Raw genomic sequence first — 15,054 nt, forward strand, 5'->3', positions numbered from 1 at the left:
TGCGGATCGTTGGCTTAAGACAGGCCATGCTATTAACTGGGATAAGTCCTCGATAATCTGCTGGGTCAAAGATCACCGAAAAAGGAGCCTGTTGGAGACCATCTTTATCAAAGGCACGTAAAACAAGAAATTTCAATCTCCACCCAGGATTATATCTTGATCCTCTTTCCTTATCTATTTACTTAAAGAACATGCAGCCCCAATTATTAAACTGTAACCCCGCTCCCTCTTTCTGTTTTTGTATATAACGGCCCGTCAACTTTTATTTTAGGTGTGAACTTGAAAATTTTAAATATACCACGAAAGTACTTGTTCCAAAATCTACTCTCCGATATAGTCTCTCTCTCTCTCCACACACACACACACACACACACACACACACACACACACACACACACACACACACATATATATATATATATATATATATATATATATAGATATATATATATATATATATATATATATATATATATATATATATAATATAGCGGAGACAATAAATATCTCGTTATTCTTTTGGTAGCGAAAGCCCAGAGCGGAAGACAACTGGTAGTTGGTAATACTTTCTCTCTCCCTCTCTCGTCATACCTCCCCTCCATTTCATTAGGTCATCAAATCAGAGTCGTGAACTTACAAAAATATTCATTTATTTAAAAGCAAAGTATTAACTGAATAACTCAGAAACTCAATGTCCAAATAACTCAGGTAAACCCTCGGTAATTAACAGTCTATACATAATTAGTCAACACCATCCCACTCTTACCCCAGAATATAGTTCCCCTACCAGAATCGTTCCCTCTGCTAGAACCACCTGTTAGAAGAACAGGAGAACAAACTGATAAGCATATACAATTGTAAATAAAAAGTCAAAAGATTAAATGAAATAGAACATCTTTACAAAATATCAAAAATACAGTCAAGCCACACCTTTGGCTAAAGCACAGTAATTCTTACCCCATTCAGGCCAGTTCACTTCACCAAACAGAAAAACGTTGGCAAAGCCATCCCGGCTCTGCCTTTCTCTCCCAGTAACCATCTCTATGGTTCTGGCTAATTACATGCTATTATGAACGGACATAGCTCGTACGAACACACAAAACTCACCACCATCGTTCATGCCCTGAAACCACTCGTAACCAGTTTCAAAGTCACCTCTGCATAGCTCTCATGGCGACAGGACGAAGGCACTGATTTGCTAAGCCAGCAGACTTGATAATACCGCCTCGAAAAAAAGGCCTATCAGAATTCCTAAGCTGTCGCACGGACACTCAGTCTCTAGGGAAGTTAAATTGCTGATTCTTTACATTCTAAGAAATGTCACAGCACATCACATTTATATATCATTTATTTAATCATAGCAAATCCCCCTCTTATGTTACAGATATATATATGTACATGTATATATAGATTATATATATTATATAATATATTAGTCCATATAATATTATTATATATATATTACATATAACTAAAAATATATATATATATAACTGGAGCAGGTATTTTCTTCATTTTTCCAAGTGCTAAGACACACATGGGTTCCAAAATCCACTGGTAAATCGTCAGATACCCCATGTTTTTCCGTCTTCAGGAAGGATCCCAAAAGCCAATCCAGATTCACAACAGATCCACATTTCAGTATGTTACAGAATTCAGTAAAAAATGATCGAAAATCAAGAAATGAAAATGACGTCTGAAGTTTGAAAGTTCATCATAAAATTTATAGTTTTGAAAAAAAATTTACATATCTATCAGGTCTGTGCCCTCCTGCCTGAATACCACCCCGGGTCCATTGAGGACGCCGTCCATCACACGGGCAGTAGCCAACAGCGCCCAATGTACTTCATACTGGGAGGCTTCCCACCTCTTCCTGAGTCGAGGAGATCCAAGGGAGTTACGACCAGAGTAGTTTGCAAGTTTGACTTCGGCCTCCTAGTATAAAGAACGTTAGGCACCGATGGCTGACCGTGAGAGGAGGAACACTGTTGCCTGTGGGGGATCCAGGGAGTTTGAAACTAGCTTACTTTACAGATGTAAATCCTGAGGGAGACGTGGAAGCTTCTCTATAGCGAGCAATACTGAACGTAGAATGGCTTAAGACTTCAGGAGCTCTCTCTCTCTCTCTCTCTCTCTCTCTCTCTCTCTCTCTCTCTCTCTGGAACCGTGGTATTCAAGAATTTTGTCATCATTTTTCCAAAATAAGGAATTTGTAGTACTGTATCTTAAATTTTTTTCAAAATTCACTTTCTATACTTGTTTCTCGATAAATTTTTTTGGATGAACTCTTCTATATATACTGGAAACATGGCTTCGTTGTAAAAGGGGGGGGGACGACCATGGATGGTCGCCCTTAGGAATGAATTAAAATCCAGCAGTACTGGTAGCGAAATATATATGAAAAATATAGATCATAATTATTAGAATATAAATCGATTAGAATATATATTAGTATATCATAATTATATCAACATGTTACATATATATATACAGAGAATATATAATATATAAATATATATAGACATATGATATATATCTAATATTATATATATTAATAGTATTATATAATATAGATAATTATACTATATTTTATGGGGATTACAATCTCCACAATGAAGTAAATTCCTCTTTTAGTTTAAAAGTTTTAAAAATAGTAGTTTCGTTGTTATAGGAATTATTTAAAAGCTTTCGACCATCAAAACTGTAGTCTTGTTTGTCATCCACACTTTTTTACGCAGAGGTTACGACATAGTACCTGGCTTCTGCCATAGATATATATATATTATAATTAATATATACAAGATATACTTATAGATATAATATACAATATATATTTTTTTTTTTTTTTAAAAAAAAAAAAAAAACAATACATATATATAGATATAATATACATATAATAGATTATATATATTACATTATTTATATATAATATTAAAATATATTTATATTATCATAATATATATATATTATATTATATTAATACAATAAGATTATAATATATATACCTTAATTAAATATATATATCTATATAGATATAATATATTTAGATATATAGATATATATATATAATTCACTATGCTCAAAAAAACTCTTGAAAACATAAAAATGCGTTAGAACAATGAAGAAAAAATGAAACCCAATTTCTTTCTTTCTTGAAATCTTCAGCTGAAAACCCTTGTGGAGAGAGTCCACAGAATAAACTAAATAAATAAGCAGGAGTAGAAATAAAACCGATATATCTGAATTCAGGGGACGCCAGAAGAAAGCAGGATCGAATTGCTGCACTACGCAAACTTATTCAGCACTTTAGATGTGACCAAGATAACACTCCTAGCACACTGATTATTATTAAACCTGATGCTAGAAAAGTCACTGTTTTCAGCAGCAGCCTGCCTCTGTTCTGAACAAAGCCAGCAAGGTCAGGTACAGAAGAGAGCTGAGGATGTTTGTCGTTGTAGTACGTTTTAAGCAACAAACGAGAACTCACTGTACCTCAAAGCCACAAGTCAACTTAGGGGCTTGGCATTTTGATATCATCACTATCTCGTTAATCACACTGACAAATTGTTGATGACAAATAAGTAAAATACATGATTTTTTGCTAGAAAGCAATGGAGAAGCGCGGGTGCATATTTCCATACACATAAGCATACGTACAAAAACATACACAACCACACACACATATATAATGTATGTTACACACACACACACACACACACACACACATATATTACACATATATATATATATATATATATATATATATAGGATTATATATATATATATATATATATGAGAGAGAGACCTTGCACTACAAATAACACCACCATGATACACACAATCCTCAAACAATGGAGCCTCTCCTCAATTACTGTTGCTAGTCGATCAATCCGACCCCAAACACACCCAGGTGAAATCGCACTCGTTAAAATCACGCTTAACGAGTATCATACGTTGCCCAGAAATGAATAAACTAATTACATCATATTCCTCCCCGGGGCATCTTATTAGTTACCCTGACGGATGCTTCTGACGGTAATGATGAAATATAATGATGACGTATAATGGAATATAACGAATAACAAAGTATCGTATCGTCCAGCCATCATATCATATCCCTGTGGGATTTTTCTTCTTTATTTTCGTGGAACGCATGGAACTCAACAAGTCAACATAATGAAATAATGAAGGTAATTAAGAATTACCTTTCATTATTTTCTCAATGGTAATTACTCCAATGGTTTTTATCGGACGACGTGACGACTCACGGATGCAGAGCTCATTATCTTCATGTCGGTTTCAACGCGCGGATAAGAGAGGAGACTCATACGTTACTAAAACTGGTTGTAAATCTCAGTCACTTGGTGCAAGCGGCAACACTACTCTACTTTTATTCATAATTCCTCTCGCAGTCTACTTATTTAGTCTCCAAGATATACGTTAACCCAACCAATTTATACAACTGAAAGCTACACACGGACGTTTAGAAAATTATTCATAATTATGACTAGCATCAAATGCACCTACATACTTCGACACTTTTAAAGTACTTCGTACAAATGCATACATACATACATATACATGTATGTGTGAGTGTGTGTATAATATACATATATAAAACATGTGTACGTTAATGCATCATATTACAAAAACGTATTTTCTAACTTCATCATGGCATAGTTGAGTATATAACTGTAGGGGTAGCTCTGTAGCATAGGACGGCTACGAGAGAGAGAGAGAGAGAGAGAGAGAGAGAGAGAGAGAGCATGTGTATAGATGGCAGACGGGCAGATGTAAAAGAGAGTGTTCGGACGACGGTGGTGATTACTCCCGTATGTAGGGCGATGTATGTAACAGTCGGTTACCTGGACAAGCTCGTTCATCGGGATATTCTTTTCTTTTATTAAATTTGTGTCTATTTTTTTTACATATATCTTATTTGCTTCTTTTTTATATCTTTATCGTGTCCATTTCATCTGTATCTCCTTTTCCTTGATCTTATGTGCTTTGTACTCAACTTCATATTTTCTTACCTGAATCAAAATTTTATTTTCTTTTCCGTTTTTAGGTTTTGCACTTTTTGTTTAATTCACCCTTCTTCTCTTATTCATTTCATCGATTACAGTTAACGTATCTGTAAATATTCCTTTTTTATAACATGGAAGCATAAAGGTATTATATTATGTACTACGACACATTAATTTCCTGTTTCAATAAAAAATTTTAAATTTGCGTAAGAAGTTTCACACCGACTTTTCAGCATAAACGAATAACAAAAACACCACAGCAACAAATAAATCCCATAACAGAACTGATATATAAACATCTGAAAACAACGAATATGAGACTCCACCTCAAAAGGAACAACAAGAACAACAACAACAAGAACAACAACTATTTTACGATTGATCGACTGGTATTACAACCGGCGTCACAGCTCCAATGGTCATCGACTCCACCAGGCCATTTCACGACGAGTCGATTTCACCTCGTGCATCTACTTGAGCTATTTCAATGGGCAGCAGCGTCACCGCCCCGTCCGTCCCCGTCCCCACACCACCATCATCATCATCATCATCATCATCATCAACATCATTCTCTTCTCTGTTGTCCTTTTACGCCAGTCCATTAAAGGGGCTGCGAGCCTGTCCTATGGAGTCCCTTCAGTGAAATGCTGTACTATATTGGATTTATGTAAATGTGTTGACAATGTTACACCAAGTTGCTCTCCAATGCCCTTGATCCTGATCATTGAGGGAAATCGCCTGAGGACCGGGGGTCACCGGCCCCTCCGAGCCTTTGAGTGTGCAAAGCTCCTGGAACTGTCGGCGGTGGGGAAGGGTGAGGGGAGTTGAAGGAGGGGGAAATAGGGGAGGGACAAGGGGAAAACCAAGAGGTAGGGGGAAAAAGGAAGAGGAGGAGCATTCGTAGGAAGGTGAAAGAGAAAAGGGGAAGGGTGGACTACAGGAAGAGGAGAGAAGGGAAAACAAGGACATAGCGGAAGGACAGAAAAGGAAGTCAGGAGAGGAGTGAGGGAGGAAGATGCTTGTAGTGAGGGGAAGAAGGGGAAGAGGAGGAGGAGGAGGACAACCTGGTAACGTCGCTTACCTACTTCATCTCTTGAAGGATCTGTACGAAGTCGTCCACTCGGGTAACAGATATAATAATAACAACTTCATCGCTAAATGTCTGGATCCTCAGTCCACTAGAGAATAATTGGAGCAACTCAGAGGGCAATAACATTCAGTAGCGCGGAGAAATAAATCTCCTTCTTGCAGTTACTGTTTTTATCACTCGATCAGTTTAGGGATTATATTGTTACTGCTCATTTTGCTATTTCGAAGAGAGACTTCGAGACTGAAGGCACACTAATTCAATAATGGGGCGGAAAAGGTGACAAAGTGCCACTTATGTCGCTGTAGCACACCCTCATATATTAAAAAAAAAAAGTCACCCGTAATAAACGGCTTTTTAATATATAAAATATATATATCTATATATATATATTAATATATATATATATATATATATATATATTATATATATATATATATATATATATATACTTTTTCATGAGCGGCAGAAGTCACAGTTAAGTCCTTTGTAATTATAAGTAGAATTTCCAAGCTTTAAACCTATGCCCATTCCTTAAAAGTCTTTCAGCTCGGGCTAAAAGTTTTCTTTCGTTTATTTTTGGAGAAACTAACCGTCCAAGTTTTCCCGCCCCAAGATACCTATTATTTCCTTCAGTTTCCCCATTAACCGATTTAGTCTCTTGAAGCTATCCGAATTTTCTTATCCTTACGTAGCTCTTCTGGTATTGAGTTTTTTCCTTCATGCGTAGACTGTGTTTACCTGTCAGATGTGGTCTCTGATTACTCTAAAATAATGCCTGAACGTTCAGATGACTCATTTCTCTTTTACACTTTCTCACCAACAAGTTTTTCTCCAATGTTTCTGCATCATTCTGAAAGTCGATTTGAACTTCCATCTACAGATATTCAACGCCATTCTTCATTTCTAAATAAGGAAAAGATAGTGGATACGACATCCTAGTGCCCTCATCCAGCCCGTGGCCGACAGAAAAATGAAAAATGGAGGGGTGCGGGGAGGGAAGGGAGGAAAATATATTGAGGCCATTTTACTGCCGCTAACACCAATGGAAGGGAATCTTAAGTTCCTTTAATTTCCTTCGAGTCTTGTTAAGTGCTAACATATCTCATATAATGAGAGGTCTTTCATTGACATGCGACTGCTTATATCATAATTAAATAGCCCTTAAAGGCGTAATAATTTCCACGATCTTCCTGACCACCTTGTCGCCGAATTGGACATATTAACAGCAATAAAATATAATACTCTACGAAAATATTAAACATGAGTTAAGAAGAATTTATTCCTCATCCTGAAACCCTGGTTCTCCAAATGTAGCACCTTTGTATTATAAACGAGTAAACAGTTTCTCTCCTCTGACAACAGATAGTACAAGCTATTAATCATCACCTCGATAAGGACGACGAAAAGAGAAAATATGGACCGATCAGCTCTGCAATATCATGTAAACGAATACGAGAACTTGGTATCTCATCAGCTCAAGAAGAAATCTCAAAATAGGTTAACTTAAGACGTGTATGGCATCTCATTAGAGAAAATGGAAACATCGAATACGGATCATTAATACTGGAATCGTCAATCAGTATGGTCTCATAATTTACACCCAAGCAATATAAAAGTAAAATAATAAATATGTATATATCAATGAATTATACCTTTGAAAGTTGAAAGTGCATTTTAAGCCATTGCACAGTCGGGAAAAAAGAAACACACATTTACACATTTTATATACATAAATAAATAAATAAATAAATAAATAAATAAATATATATATATATATATATATATATATATATATATATATATAATATATATATATGTATATATATATACACACATATACAGGGGTGTCCCAAAAAAAAATGTATATACATTTTAAATAATTGTATACTTGGAGTTTATTATAATTTTATTATTTCAAAAATATAAAAATATTTACAAGTATCATTTTACTGTTTTTTTCACTGCATTTTGACTATATTGCCTACATCATGTAGGCACCCCCACATTAATGTCGCGATGTTAGATTCTTCCTTGATGAGATCTTACCAAACTGGTGGATTGGACGAAGGAGTTTCGTTGAATATCCTCCCCGTTCACCAGACCTCACACCACTAGATTTTTTCTTATGGGGATACCTAAAAGACAAGGTCTACGCTATGAAACCTGCAACAGTCGCTGAATTGAGAGAAGCCATTGAACATGAATGCGCCCAAATACCAAGGGAATTGTTTCGTGGTGTGTGCGATTCCATTGCTTCGCGTTGCCAGCAGTGTCTGGATCAAAATGGACGTCAGTTTGAGAACAGGCAGTGAAAAAAAAACAATAAAATGATACTTATAAATATTTTTTTATTTTTGAATTAATAAAATTATAATAAACACCAAGTTTACAATTATTTAAAATGTGATTTCTATACATTTTTATGGGACACCCTGTATATATATATATATATATATATATATATATATATATATATATATATATATATATATATATATATATATATATATGTAAGGCATAGGGTTTTTGATTAATAATATGCGTTCTCTGTTGACCTTGATGAATGTGGAGAGTGCAGGAGTGACGACCTGAGAGTAGCTGATCAATGAGTTCTAGGGGATGGCTGTGAGATAAAAGGGCTTAGTTCAGGAAGTCAATGTACAACAGTTTATGAACTCTTCTCAAAGTGCCTTTGGGAAACTGGATGCAGCTAGAACCGAGAGGCGCTATCGAACTGTGTGTGTTCGTATGTGCGTGTGTGCCTCTTTCTGTTATAGGTTCATACCCAAACCTATGGGAGGGAGTTTTTGACAGAGGGCTTCGAGTCACAGGCAAAGATGCCGTGGCATTCGCCGGGGGAGTTTTTTGTGACATAGTGTTTAGTGTCCGGCTGCAATGGGCGAGTTGAATTACTTTAGCCAAAGGGATGGCTTGTTTGATATCTTGTAAGATGTTCCATTTTATTAACTTTGTCTTTGAACTTGTGTGTGTACTTACCGGGATGTGTTCTGTATCTTTGAAAACAGACGGACTCGGAAATGCCGGACAAAAGAGTTCCCGGAGGGGTGACTTTCTTGGTGACTAAGACATTGTACTGTAAGACTGGGATTACTTGGTTAATTGATTTATTTATTCTTGTTAATAAACGTTAGTGTTATGATGCAACTCTCTCATTTTCATTACCTGTTAGAATGGAGAGAGAGAGAGAGAGAGAGAGAGAGAGAGAGAGAGAGAGAGAGAGAGAGAGAGAGAGAGAGAGAGAGGCTGTGAGTGTAGTGGGGTGTGTGGGTCTGCCTTCCGTTTCGTGTCCACGCTTACCTTATGAATAACTGGGGGAAAATCCCCCCATGTTATAGTGGTGGCAGACGGTTAAGAGGGGATATAATAAAAGTTTTTTTTTCTTTTCTATGCTAGGAACGCCAATGTAGAGATGGGTGGCCAGTTAGAAAATAAAAGGGGTTGGGGATGGCTTAGCGATAGTTTTCGACGACAAAGCTTTGTGTGGGATTTGTGGAAAATTGTTAAATTGTTTAGATCTCGGTTGCTAAGTGAAAAAAGGGGGTAGAGAAATATCCGTCCGTGGGATGGGGGGATGAGGAAAGAAATTTCCATTAGGGTCATCAAATTTGCTCGTACCGAGATTCTTCAGGGCTGGAGTCGTGAGACAAGCAACTCAGTCTAGTTCATGAGTGACGGTTGCTAGGGGTCATCTCGCCGATCGCGTTTGTATTGTGCCGACGAGATTTACGTGTTTTACAAAAATTTCGAGTTCCTTTTGTTCCCATTATGGAGTGGTGAGTGTTAACTATTGTTTATCAAAGGGAGAGGGTTTTGTTTAAATATTTCAGGGTTATGGGATTGGTTCCGAAGTCCCCAACAACTTTTTTCTAGTTCTTTGCCCCATAGTGACGTGTTTTCTTTATTTCATGTGTTTATAATAGACGTATTCGTCTTTGTTTTAAACACATAAGAGTGTATTTAAGATGTATTTATGCATGTGAACTGTGCTTGGATAATCATATCTGGCTTAGTGACACAGAGCGGCCACAATTTTACGGGCTCAGCACATTTCTGCAGAGAAGCGCGTTGCATTGCGAGGTTATGCTGGCATCCCTCGGGGGGATAGTCGCATGGAGGGTACCACTGGCCTCCTCGAGAGATAGTGCAGGGGTGGGTACTAGTGTATACCTTGGGAAGGGGTCCTCAGACACTGTTCAAGGGGAGATGGGGGTATTACTGGTATGCCTCGGGCTGTTCCGCCGCTTTACTGAGGGGTTGTTCTCACGGGGGGGTAGAAATTTTTTTTTTTCTCAGTGTGAGTGAACTCCCCTTTTTCTTTTTTTTTTCTTAGTGTTGGGGATGGGTCTGGCCTTCCTGACCATGAATGCTAAGATATCAGAATGATTGATTAGTTGATGAAGTGAAATGCCGTGGAGTCTTTTTTTAGAAAAGATATTTTTTTTTTTCTCCCTTGGATGAAGAGAAAAGGAAATAAAAAGAGATTTTTTTATTTTTTCTTTCCGAAAATGAGGAAAAGTAGTTAACATGCACGGGATGTGTTATATGTTTCTTTGTGCCTTGGAAGACACAAATATAAGGGGGATACACAATTATTTTTTTATTGTGTGGAGAAATTACTTTGAAATGCCGATGATTGGTGTTGTATCTGTGTTGTGTGGCAATGGTGTTATGTCATGGTGTTGCATGCTGGAGAAATTGTATATCATAGGATTCAGCAATACTAGTGTAAGCTATTTTGAATTTCACCCATATTTAAGATTTTTGCAAGGGAATTATTGCTGTGTAGAGTTATTATTATTATTAATAATTATTATACTTGAGATGTGTCACGGGAGGTTTGCTTAAGTATAATTATCATTACGGGAGAATTGTTTTACGAGAGTTTTGAGATATTTCATGGGAGATTAGTTGATAATTATTACAGATAATTATTCAAGGAGAATTATTACAATGAATTAATGGGAGAAGTCTTGTGTTAATTATTTGTTAAGTTTTTGTAACTTTGGAGAATATTTTCAGTCATTCACGGGGATGAGTTTTGCTGAATCTTGATGAATCTGACTGAATTTTGGTGAATTGTGTGGAATTTTGCTGAATTTTGTGCTGAATTTTTGGAGAATGGACAAGCATTAACATTGGTGATATTTTTTTTACTGATACTGATGATTTTGATGATAGCAATTTTTTTGGTGATTTTGTGATGATGATATTTCTGATACTGATTTTTTAAGTACTAATACATGGGTGCCGTAATGTTATCAAGGGAGGTGAAATCTTTTTTGAATTTTGGGAGGAACTAACAACACATTATTTTAGTTTGTTTTTTTTCTTTTCCTTTTTCTTTTTTTCCCATGAGTTCAGCAGATAATTGCTTGACATCTAGTGAGTTACGGGAGATAGTTAATGGTGCCGTTGATTTTTCTTTTCTCCTTTTTTGGAAATTAGCCATCGCTGACACAAGTTTTTTTTACCATGGGTGAATTTGAATTTATTTCTTCTCTCCAGTTGGTGTGAATATTTTTCAATATCTCAGTTCGTGACTTAGAGTCATTGTTCGGGAACGTGTTCGTGTTTTAGCTATTTGATGCTATAGAGTAATATATGGGAGAATTTTTTGCATAGTTTTGAATGCATACGTAGTGGCACTACATTTCTTCTCTGGATATTTATGTTCCAGAAATTGTGAGTTTTCTTGCACAATACATTTGTCGTATTTGTGACAACTTTGTGAGAGATAGGAAACTTGGTTAAGTTTTCTGGTGACTTATGTCGTAGTGCATATGGAGAAGTCTTGGGTAAGACACTGTGAACTTGGAGTTCTGTTATAATGACTTGTGGCACATTGGTGGTTTTTTCTAGAATTTTCTAGACAGTTTTATTTACCGAGTTTTTGCCCTTTTTTAGCAGTTATGCTAAATGGAGAGAGATAAGTTTTTGACTATAACATTGAGTTATTCTATGGAAGAATTGGAAGTTACAATTGAGAATATATTTTTAAATTTTGGGGGAGAGGATAAATGAGGGTATATAATTTATTTGGAGTTTAAATGATATTTTTGAGATATATATTGGAGAGATAATGGAGAGTAATATTATTTGAAGTTATGATTTGATGATATAATATATGGGAGATATATTTTGGCCATTGTGTTGATATTTGCCAATAATGTGATGAGAGCTATGTTTAGTTCAATTATTTTGCAGCCATCTTTGTTGCAAATGGAGACACATATTTGGAGATTATGGGGCAATATTTGTGAGTATGTGAGTTAGTTGCCTTGAGTGCACATTTTTTGGAGATATAGTTTTCGAGCCTTGTTTTGTTCCACATGGAGTTATTGGGGAAATAGAGGTAAATATTTTGTATTTGCCGAAATAGAGGTGATTATTCTCTATTCCTGGAGTGGTGTTTTTTTTACTGACATGTGGCTATTGGAGAAATAAGAGAGAATAATATGGGGTTGGTTATTAACCAAATGGAGGAAATAATAACCGGATGGTGTTTATTATTAATATGGTGAAATATATGGAGTTGGAATTAATCTTGGGCGGGTGACCCTTTTTTTTTTGTGGTTATGGGAGTTTTTTTTGAGCCAAGAGAAGATTTCTGTGGTTCTTTTTTTTTGATTTCGTGACTATTTAGAGAGAAGTGGCGTTACTGCATTAAGAGTCATTTGGAGATGTGTGCATTTTTTTATGTTCACAAGTGTGTTATTTTTGGAGAAATATAATTTGGGAAAAGTCATGTTGAGAGAATAAGTCTTCGAGACAAATTTTTGTGCACATTAGTCGTATCCTGGAGTTAATTCTGTGAAATGTGTCAGTTAGACCTTTTTTTTCTAGAGAATCATGAGTTTCCAAACTTATGTGTCTGACTAGACAATTTTTATGCTACTGTTTGAGCATGCGTCCGCAGGCGATTTTTCTGCTGACAAGCGATGTGATGAGCGCTGTGCTGTTTCTTTTCTTCTGATGGTGACAGATCAGAATTTTCGCAATATCTGGAAATGTTGGCTATAGCATTTCACGAAAGCGCATGTGTGAGAGTTTGCTTTCTGGCAAATTCCGTGGCTTTACATGGAGCATTTCTTGGGGAAAACGCGGGAGTTATGCATATTATACATGTGTTATGTATTTTTAGATTGGGGAAATCTACTTGTGATTATCCTTTTTTTTATATATTTTTTCTTCCTTTTCCTATGAGAGATATAATTTGGGGATTGAGCTTAAGTAGCATTTCTTTTTTGGACGGGAGATTTGATTTACCGGGAGATGTAATTTTTTGGGGGTTGTTATTTACGTAAATGGGAGTTTGACATTAAGTCTCATTGTAATTAATTATTGAGCAGTAAAGGGGTTTTTGCTGTTAAAAGTTGGAGATTTTTATTTTCCTGATATTGTGGGGTTGTTTTAATGTTCCAAAGAATTGAGAGAACATTTTTGGGTTCCTGGGGTGTTACGTGATTCTTTTCTTTCTTGAGCTCGTTACGATTTTTTTTTTTTTTTTTTCTTGTGAGCACATTCGAGTTGAAATGTGAGTGCAGAATTCCGTGGAGTTGCTGTGATTTTCCTGAGGTTTTTGTTGTGTGTGCTGGATGTGTGAGTTTGGAGAATTGAGTTGGAGAACTTGATGTTTTTTTTTCTTAGAGAGTTATGATAATGACTTATGATTTAGTAGTCATAGTAAAGGGAGTTAATTGGGAGACATTCAGTTAGTATTTCTGACTTTTTGAGATCATTGTTTGATAGAAGTAGTATGTTCGGGTTAATTTTCTTGGATTGACCAGTGACTTGACTGACATACTAACGTACGCCAAAAGTCGTTCCCCGACACCAGCAAGACGTCCACCAGCCGTGAAGAGAGGTTGCTGCCATGTTGTCCAGGGTGATTACAAGAATTTCTACGTGGGTGATCGCGAGAGAATTCTACAGCGTGTTTTTTGGGGATCCACAGAAGCCGTGAGAAGTATTCTACGATGAGGGAGGCATTCCGTTTTCCTACAGTTGCTACAGCCTGCTATAGCCTGTTGCTGTCTGTTCAGCTAGTTGCAGACAAGCGAAGAGGGATATTCAAGAATCCTAATGCAGAAAATATGAGAGAAAATGCGTCTTGTGTTATTGGGAGATTAAAGCGTGATAAGACTTTATTTTATAATGCCAGAGACGTGAAGTTTTACTTATTTTATTTTAAGCCGGCCAGTGTTTTGTGTTATAAACAATTTTGCTAGGCGGGGGCTAGCATATAGGTGGCCGAGCTATCTGTAAGGCATAAGGTTTTGATTAATAATATGCGTTCTCTGTGACCTATGGAATGTGGAGAACAGTGCAGGAGTGACGACCTGAGAGTAGCTGATCAATGAGTTTCTAGGGGATGGCGTGAGATAAAAGTGCTTAGTTCAGGAAGTCAATGTACGACAGTTTATGAACTCTTCTCAAAGTGCCTTTGGGAAACTGGATGCAGCTAGAACCGTGAGGCGCTATCGAACTGTGTGTTCGTATGTGTGTGTGTGCCTCTTTCTGTTAAATAGGTTCATACCCAAACCTATGGGAGGGATTTTGACAGAGGGCTTCGAGTCACAGGCAAAGATGCCGTGGCACTTGCCGGGGGAGTTTTTTGTGACATAGTGTTTAGTGTCCGGCTGCAATGGGTGAGTTGAATTACTTTAGCCAAAGGGATGGCTTGTTTGATATCTTGTAAGATGTTCCATTTTATTAACTTTTGTCTTTGAACTTTGTGTGTGTACTTACCGGGAGTGTTCTGTATCTTTGAAACAGACGGATCTGGAAATGCCGGGGGACAAAAGAGTTCCCGGAGGGGTGTGGACTTTCTTTGGTGACTAAGACATTGTACTGTAAGACTGGATTACTTGGTTAATTGATTTATTTATTCTTGTTAATAAACGTTAGTGTTATGAT

The sequence above is a fragment of the Macrobrachium nipponense genome, chromosome 8 (assembly GCF_015104395.2).
Source record: "Macrobrachium nipponense isolate FS-2020 chromosome 8, ASM1510439v2, whole genome shotgun sequence".
In the NCBI taxonomy this organism is placed as follows: Eukaryota; Metazoa; Arthropoda; class Malacostraca; order Decapoda; family Palaemonidae; genus Macrobrachium; species Macrobrachium nipponense.